The sequence below is a fragment of the Peromyscus leucopus genome, chromosome 5 (genome assembly GCF_004664715.2).
Source record: "Peromyscus leucopus breed LL Stock chromosome 5, UCI_PerLeu_2.1, whole genome shotgun sequence".
In the NCBI taxonomy this organism is placed as follows: domain Eukaryota; kingdom Metazoa; phylum Chordata; class Mammalia; order Rodentia; family Cricetidae; genus Peromyscus; species Peromyscus leucopus.
In genome coordinates, this window is record NC_051067.1 from 100,972,446 (window position 1) to 100,981,722 (window position 9,277).

The window sequence follows — 9,277 nt, forward strand, 5'->3', positions numbered from 1 at the left end:
ATATAGCTCAAGAGTGAGAAAGGAATCTTACACAGCATACACTGGGCATATCTCCCTATATTTTATGCAAAATAATAATAACAGAAGGTAACTTTATTCAGACAAACACTCCATTAAAGAGTTACCCTAAGTACAGAAGAAATGCCAAGGCATTATTCAAATGACTGGATTCCAGTACCTGTTACACAACTTGGAGTTTCTTTTATTGATATTATTATGCAGCATTATGTTTGGTCAGCATCCTCTGACTTTAATATTTTAAAGGGCAAATGCAGAGTAAGGCAAGCAACCATATAATATGCCCCATTGGATTGTTTACTCTCAGCATCTCTAATTATTGAAGCTCTGTGGATAGTAGTCATTATTTTCATCCTTCCATACTTCAATGTACCACAAAGCTAAGGATCAGGAAATTAAGTGATTTCTTCCCAGATCCCACAATTAATAAGACTACATTTATTTATATTTAAAATGTCTGACAGTAAGGCTGAAAATATGGCTCAGTGTTGAAGAATGTGCATTGCTCTAACAGACCTGAGTTCGGTTCCAAACACTCACCTTGGGCCTATAACTCCAGCTCTGGTGGACCCACCCATCTAGTGTCTAAGGGCACCTGCACTCACATCTACATAATCATTCACAATCACACATGCATGTAACTACAAATAAAAAAAAGTATAAATCAAGATGGATGATGCCTGATGCTACTTCTCAATATTAAAATTGCACTAATGTGAGATTATAATAATCTACTTTTTATGTGTGTGCCATACAGGAACTCAAATCTATCTTCTCTTTAAAGTTGGATATGTATTCTATCACAGAGGGATACTTTCAGCCCCTTATAAAATACTTTTAATTCAAGTTTTATCACGATGTACAAAGGACTCATCGGTTGAAATTAAACAGAAGCTAATGTTTACATTTGCAAACACTATCACAACACCTAGTGGTAAATTGGTCTACAATATATACCCCAGAATCCACAGGTACTAAGTTAAACCAAACCTTTCAAAGATAATTTATATCTCTTAAAAACAACTAGGCAAAGGGGGTTGGGGATTTAGGTAAGTAGTAGAGCACTTGCCTAGCAAGCACAAGGCCCTGGGTTCAGTCCTCAGCTCCGGGGGAGGGGGGGAGTTGGGCAAAGTGATTCTGATTCAGCATAATAAATATACTCATATACTCGTGGATGTTGTTTGGGAATAATAGAATGAAAACACATTCAAAGTCGTGTTTAATTGCTCAGTTTTGTTATTTAAGATTATCACAGTTCTATTACTACAATTAACATTTGTATAGTACTTATTATCAGTCTAAACAAACTGACTTTCCTATGTGATCTTTGCAACAATTGTGTGAGATGAGCAGGTCTGTTATTACACAAGCTTCTCAGTAACAGACTTTTAGAGACAGAAGAGTCCTTACAGCATGTCTTCATTTTATAGTAATGGAGTTGGTATGTCCTATGACTTAGTTAGATGTCACAGAAAGGGACTGATGCTTGCAACAAAAAGTAAGGTATTTGAGGCCCTTTAAAAGTATTGTTTCATCTTTTGGAATAGCATGATTATCTCCTTAATTTTGACTAGCTAATTAACTGGTTTGATATCTTCTCTGGGCCTCACTTGTCTCTGTGTGTATAAGAATGTTTCACTCACAGGATGTTGAAAGAGTACTATCTAGTTATGGATGCATGTAGTCATTCTCTCTTTTGTGACCCTGTAATATCCCCACTACTTGAGAAGAACAGACAGCCAGAGAATAGATCATTTCCTACATCCGTACAGTGTATTCTGTCCTAATTGTATGATTTTCTTTTTGTCTCCTGGCCAGACAAAACATTCTGCCAGCTCTCCATCACCCTTTAAATGGTACCTCCCACTGTTCTGCAGCACATTCTGAGCTCCAGGCAAACCACCCTCCTTGCATCTTTTTCTAAATTGTCATTTTCTAAATAGTTTATACCTTGTTCATGCAACAATATTTCTTGGAGAAAAAAAATAGTCTTTCTTGGGATTTACAAATAGTTCAGTGGTTTAATATTTACCTCCCAGTGTGAATGAGGTTCTCAGTTCACTCCCAAGTTTTTCCACACCAAAAAGGAAAAAGAAAGAAAGAAAAAGGCAGGCTTTTTTTATTCTATCTGCCCTTCTCCTATCTAAATAATTATAAAACTAAAATCAACTAATGTTAGAAGCAAGTTATTTCAGTCTTGAAATCTGATAAAGAAACATGGTTTAATATTTCTTATTTAATGACCTAAAGGAGAAATAATGTGATTTTTCATAAGGCATACACGAGATAAAGGAAGATTTTATAGAAGGGGAAATCTGCCACCATCCAATGAAATGGCCTCCAGTATAAGTTCTAAGTCAGGAAAGCACCAGAGCTTAGAGACAAGGAAAAAGATTGGCCATCCATATTCATGCCTGGGTAAAGAACTTTTGGCAGGATGCTCTTGAACAGGCCAGAACTTAAGAGGTAAAGTGATTTGCCAACCGTGGGTCAGCTTCATACCAGATGACCTCTGTTGAGGAGGCTTTATTCATCTAATTCCCTGGAAGCCATAGGCTCTCAAGATCAAACTCTGAATAGCCTTGTAGATAGAAAGGCCTTAAGGGAAGAAATCTGGGTAGAATTCATGAATCAAGGCTGAGGAGGATGGTACGGCTTTTCCCAGATCTTGACTGAGGCTTTAATTTATAAAATGAGCAACTTTATTTTCTTTGACATTAATTATTTATCTACTTGAATATGCATTATTGTGTTGCTGATTAATATTGAGGGTCTCACTCCTAACACCTACATCAGAGTCACTCCTTGGAGTTGCCCTTAGGTTTGGCTCTACATGCTGAGACTAATGGAGATCAGCTGATTGAACAGACCCTGAACATAAAGAGATGACATTCTCTCTCAAATAAATAATACTCATGCTGTATTTCCATATCCATCTCTCTTGTGGTTTGGAGTAAAATGTGCTACATGTAGTCTATGTGCTAGAGGACTGGAAGCCAGTAACATCATTGAAAGATTTAGCATCTTTAGGATGTGGCTTTGATGGGAGCAAAGAGGCAAATCCTTGTAGTCTATATTAGAGCCCTGGCTCTTCTTCATTTCTACTTCCCAGCCTCCAGAGGGCAGTATAACCTCCTCACTATTTTACTGCCTCACCACAGACCAGAAGACAACAATGCAAACTTTCAGCTGAAATTTCTAAAACCAAGAGCCAAAAACCAATCTTTTCTCCCTACAATCTGTCGAGTATTTTCTCACCGTAACACAAAGTTAACTAACACAACCACAAATATAATGTTGCTGTGTGACATTGACATGTGAAAAAAATGCTTGGGGATTGCACAAATGGAAGATCCATCAAATGATTCCACCCTCGTATAGCTCAGAGAACCAAGAAGTTTACTGGGTTACTTGCAGAAGCATGGATAAGTGCTTACTTGCAACAGCATGGGTGACTCAAAGGTATCTGCATCAGCAAGAAACCTAGTGTATTGGTCAACTCATGAAAGCTGCACTATTAGGACTTCAGACATCATTTGTAGGCAGCTCAGCTGTGTAGTCTCTGTCTTTTTCTTCTCAGCGATTATGTGCTGCTTTTATAATGTTGCTTTATTTTATTTTTTCAGTTTTAGGAGCCTCCCTCCCCACTCTAAGGGGGGTAGAAACGTTTCACGTTACTGGTACTAGCTACACAATAGAAGTGTGTTCTCAGTCTTTATCATCTGCCCACTTACAAGCTCCTGTCACTATTTACTATCTAGTGTGGGGCTTCATATACTGTCCTGTTATGTATGCTTCTTTGTCTGCTGTCATTACTTGATTGATTCTGAACTCCTTGAATAGTATGACTAGGAGTGGCTGGAAAGAAGTTGTGTCTAATTTCAATGATGTTAAGAGTTTTGAATGCTGCATGTCCAGATCTATGTTATCTTGGGGCATCTTAAGCCCACTTAATATACATTCACTGGACTCCTGCACATATGTTCATTTTTTGTGCCTATTAGATAATGCTTTAGACTTTGTGAACAGACCCCTAGTATTCGCCAACCAAAGAGCTAAGTAAGAATGCTATAAGACAGCATCCCGCTGGGCGGTGGTGGCACACGCCTTTAATCCCAGCACTAGGGAGGCAGAGACAGGCGGATCTCTGTGAGTTCAAGGCCAGCCTGGGCTACAGAGCTAGTTTCAGGAAAGACAAAGCTACACAGAGAAACCCTGTCTCAAAATAAAAACAAAAACAAAACTTTTGCCGGGCAGTTGTGGCGTACGCCTTTAATCCCAGCACTCGGGAGGCAGAGCCAGGCGGATCTTTGTGAGTTCGAGGCCAGCCTGGGCTACTAAGTGAGTTCCAGGAAAGGCACAAAGCTACACAGAGAAACCCTGTCTTGAAAAACCAAAAAAAAAAAAAAAAAAAAAAAAAAAAAAAAAACAAAAAAAAAAAAAAAAAAAAACAACAGCATCCAAGTCTTAGAGCAGAGTATTTCCTGCTTTGCTGTAATTTACCTGACTAATATACATACCAACATGTTTGAAAACTGTGTTATGTTATAACTTTCTTTATTCTATTACTATAAAGTCTCATGAAACTGCTGCCTCAGTGAAACATGTTCACTCATATATGGCTCATTTTATCCCTTTGAGGTGAGAGCTGTTTCTTTCTTGGACAGCAAGGAGGAGTCTATTATTCATATCTGCGATTTCTAAACTTAGCTTAAAGCCCAATCTATAGTCCATGTTTAGCTTTCATATTATTTAAGGTGATCAATAAGTGAATATGGCTGCAGAAGTAACTATGGCATTATTTTCAGCAGCTAACTAGACATAGACCCAGATTTGGACTTAGAAAATCAGATGGTCCAACAGATCGGGGTAGGGAGCTCAAAGAGATAACAGATTTCACTGGGAAGAGAGAGAGAGAAAATCATGGTTAAAACAAAGCAAACCCAGGAAATTCAATCTCCTTGGACAAAAATAAAACAGTCAAGAAAGAAGAACTAAAGGCTGAATAATCAAAATGATATAAAGCTATGTCTGACTGACACAATTAGTGTGAACATAGGAAGACAGGTTAGATCCCTAATGGTGATGCATGATCATAATAAGTATCACTCATAGCAATCATAATTACAATGGCAATGAGTATTAATGAGTATATACCTCTGCCTCTTAGCAGCTCATAATTTAATACCTGAGTGTTTATAAAGCAATGTCCCTTTCAGGAAGCAAGTGACCCCCCATCAAGCCAACTTTACTGTCCCCATTACTATTATACCCTCCAACATGTCACTCCATCCCCAAAGACAAAGCTTTAAAATAGATTCCCACTATCCAGAGCTGAGATTTTCCTTTAAGAGCAGAAAATGTATTTTGTCTATTTGTCTCTGAATCCCCAGGAGCACAGAAGAAATGCTCAATAAATTTTTATTGATTTATTATCTTATGTTTCCCCACAGTGAGCTGCAAGATAAATAGGTCTGTACCCCCATTTTTTAGGTGAGGAAACCAGAGACACCTGGTCAGAGTAGAAATTGGCTAACATATTTCCAATATTTTAACACCTTAGTTTCTGCTGTAGTGCTTGTCTCCTGCCCAGAGAGACCAAGACTGACAAGGTCGCATTGCTTATTAATTATTTTGTTTCTTTATGGAATTCTAAGAAACACATTACTTTCCTTCATATTCAGATGGAGAACCAAAGAAGTTTGTTGGCAAAGTGCCTACTTCTCTTGCTTTGCAAGGATCAAGGGCAAAGCTGCACACTTGGGAGTCAGCCTTGAGCACCTAAAACACTCTTTCTAATGATGTGGAGAATAGGAAAAGCATTATGCATCTGGATGTGAAAATCCATGTGTATTCTAGGGGAGATAGAATCAGTGCATTTCTGATTAATTTACACTTAAATCAATGAAGTGTTTTGCAAAAGATATTTGATGTTCAAGAAGCCTTTTAGAGGAGTCTGATGGGACTTTACAGTTGCTTTTTGTCTTAAGAAGGAAATTTTTCTTCTCCAGAATGTCATACATAAATGACTTAATTTCAAAGTTTCATTTCCGAGAATAATCTTATTACTTTCAAAATCTTTCTACTTAGACATATTTAGAGGTAATTAATTTGTATTTTATCATTATGTCACTTGATTGTGTCATCATCTATCTATTACTATCATCTACTTATCTATCAAATCTATCCATCTATATCATCCTCATCTATATCTTTCTCTGTATCATCTATTTATCCATCTATCTATCATTTTTCTATCTACCATCTATCTGCCTTAGATCTAAAACAGCTTTGATACTCAAGAGCCTACAAGATCCCATATTCTGAGTAAACATAAATGACTTTGGCTTGGGAATATGAATTCTGCTGACCTTGAATGGTATATGCATTTTTACTGGCACAGAAAAATCATAAATTAGTGCATTTGTCAAATACATCAACAACGACAGCAAGTCGGCAGATTACAATAGAGCAGGTATTACTGCCTTATTTGGGGAGTTGGTGCTTACTCCTAAGAGTTTTAGATTCTTATGCCTCCAAACAAAAAATTGAGCAGAGATACACAATGACAGCAGAAAGCAGAAACAGTTCAAAAGGAAATTCACTTCACATGGCAGGAAAGTAGCCAGAGGAGAGAGACAGGAAAGCTTAGTAGCCCCACTGCATACAGACTCACTGCTTTCAAGAAATTTTAGAGTGGTAACACAGCTTATTTGCATTGCAAGGGTTTATCTACTCATTTAAGGAGTCTTCCTATTATATGTATTCCTAAAAGTACATTCCTGTGGCACGTGCATTAACTCAAAGATGTATAGTCTTGTATTATAGTGAGCCTCATATTACTTCTGGGCACTCTGAGTTTTAGATGGCCTCACTAGGGTGTTCAGTCAACTCTCTTTTCTCATATGCCAATTTGACAATGTTTTTATTATACCTTCTGGACTTCATTCTGCACCCATCCCATGCCTTACAGCGATCTTTATCTTATAACCTTCAATTGTTAGAACACTCTTGGCTGTAGACAGATAGAGTATATAATACATTTCAAAAGATTTGTCTAACAGTTTAAAGAATATAAGTTAAGATACAAAAGTTGGAAGTAAATAGTTATGAAGGGGACTAAAGTTAGTCCAAAATAATTTGACCTTCAATCTGCAGCATTTAATTAATTCACAGTCATGAAGTCATTCTATCAGTGTTCAGGAACTGAGTTTGCTCCACTCATATGTCATCTGTATGCCTGCCCGCATGTCTGTTGTCTGTCTGTCTACCTGTTTATCTATCTGTCTATCTGTCTATCTATCTATCTATCTTCTATCTATCTATGTATCTATGTATCTATCTATCTATCTATCTATCTATCTATCTATCTATCTATCTATCTGCCTGCCTGCCTACCTACCTACCTATGTATCCATCTATATCTATTCCTTTTGCTAATGGAATTCACATTATGATAGGCAGATTTAAGAACTTTATCAAAATATTGGTTATAATTTCCTAAGAATATCAATAAACTCAGAGTTCAGGCAAAGCTTGAATTCTACAAGATGTGCTTCCTGTGTGAAGAAGGAAGACACAACGTATAGCAACGGAGGCTTAAGTGGATGGAGACTTCTTCATGTTTGTGGTATAGATTAAATAGGAAGGTAAGTGTGCTAAGAGTCAATGATAATTTGAATTAACTGAGAAACCCAGTGCTAGTGTTTTGCATGACACCATTCTGTTTATCCCACACAAAGATTTGGAGATGCAGGTGTAATCACCTGCCTTTTGCAGAGCAAGAATGTGAAATACAAGGATTTCCTCAAATCCTGCATCTGTTTGGAAATTACTGTCTTTTCTATCTATGGTTTGTGTCTGACCCAAAGTTCTTAGAAAAGCCCAATATCTGGCATGAGGCAAGTAGTATCCCTGGTGCTATGATTTCTGGTGTGACACAGATCCTAGCTCCATGGAATAAGTAGGTAGTGAATTACTCATTTTCAATTATCTTTCTAATTTTTGTCAAGAGAGAACATTTCTATTCCTGCCTGTGCTGATGCCACTAACAAGCAGAATGCTGCTGACTTGTCATCAGAGCCTTAAGCAGACTCCAAGTGTCTTGTTTAAATCTAAGAACAATGTTTTGCATTCATTCAGTTTATTTCGAAGTTTACCTTGTAGTGTGGTAAGTAAAAATAACATTCCTATTTCTAGGTATGGATATAAGGTTCCCTTTTAAACAAATGTTTATTTTGCATTTTGAAGAAGGGAGTTGATTAAAATATTATATCACACAGATGGTGCACAGACAAAAAGAAAAGCAATGTAACTATATGCATGACTACAGCTTGCAGAACAAAAACACTATATTAAATCAACATCCTTTCAAAGAGCCATCACCAAGTAAATTGTCTTTTTTAATTTGGGAAGTGTATTTTAATTTGGGAAGTATACACATTTAAAGCATTATTTATGGATTTTAAATTTTCATTCAATTTCAAATGTTCCAGATATCTCTACTTTGATTTCTTATAAAATATTAACAACAATAATCATTATCTTCAGTTAAGATCCTAGATATACACTTAAGGAAACACAGCTGCCTTCCTCTCTTCAAAGACAGAAGTAAATAAAGGAAGTAAATCTTCCCAGTGTACAACTTTTGGGCAGGGTACGTGGAAACAAGCAAAAATCAACTTCCATTTTTTTCTGCCTATTTTATTTGGTTTATCAGCCAGTTTCATTTGGGGAGACATTGCGGTACTCTTCAGTGGAAGTTTATTTTTATATGTTTTTCCTTGCCATTGCAAAGGGAAGTCGACATATTGCTCATACAGTGTTAAAGTCTTTATGAACTGCTGATGGATAACCAGGAAATGCTCTGAGGAGTAGGAGGTGATATTGTGGAAAATATCCACTTCCTCTAAATATTACCTCCAGTTGCTTTGTAGCAAATATTGCTGAGGAAAGAGACTATAAATCACTGAAGTCCTGAGGGCTTAGTGGTGAAGGACCGTTTATGTTTTCCTTTGGTTTGAATTACTGACCAAGACTATTGAATGAGGAAAAGAAACATTTTACAAAGAAAGGTGAAGAGAGGAGATGAGGAGAAAGAAGAAGAGGGGCAGGGAGAGAAGATGTGTGAAAAGAGAGATGGAGGAGAAACAGATGGAAATGCTAAGCATCCTGTTCTGTGAAGGAGTGTGATCCTTTTTGTTGTTTTGTTTTGAGATGAGGTCCCAACACATCTACCAGGATTGTGATTACCAGGTGG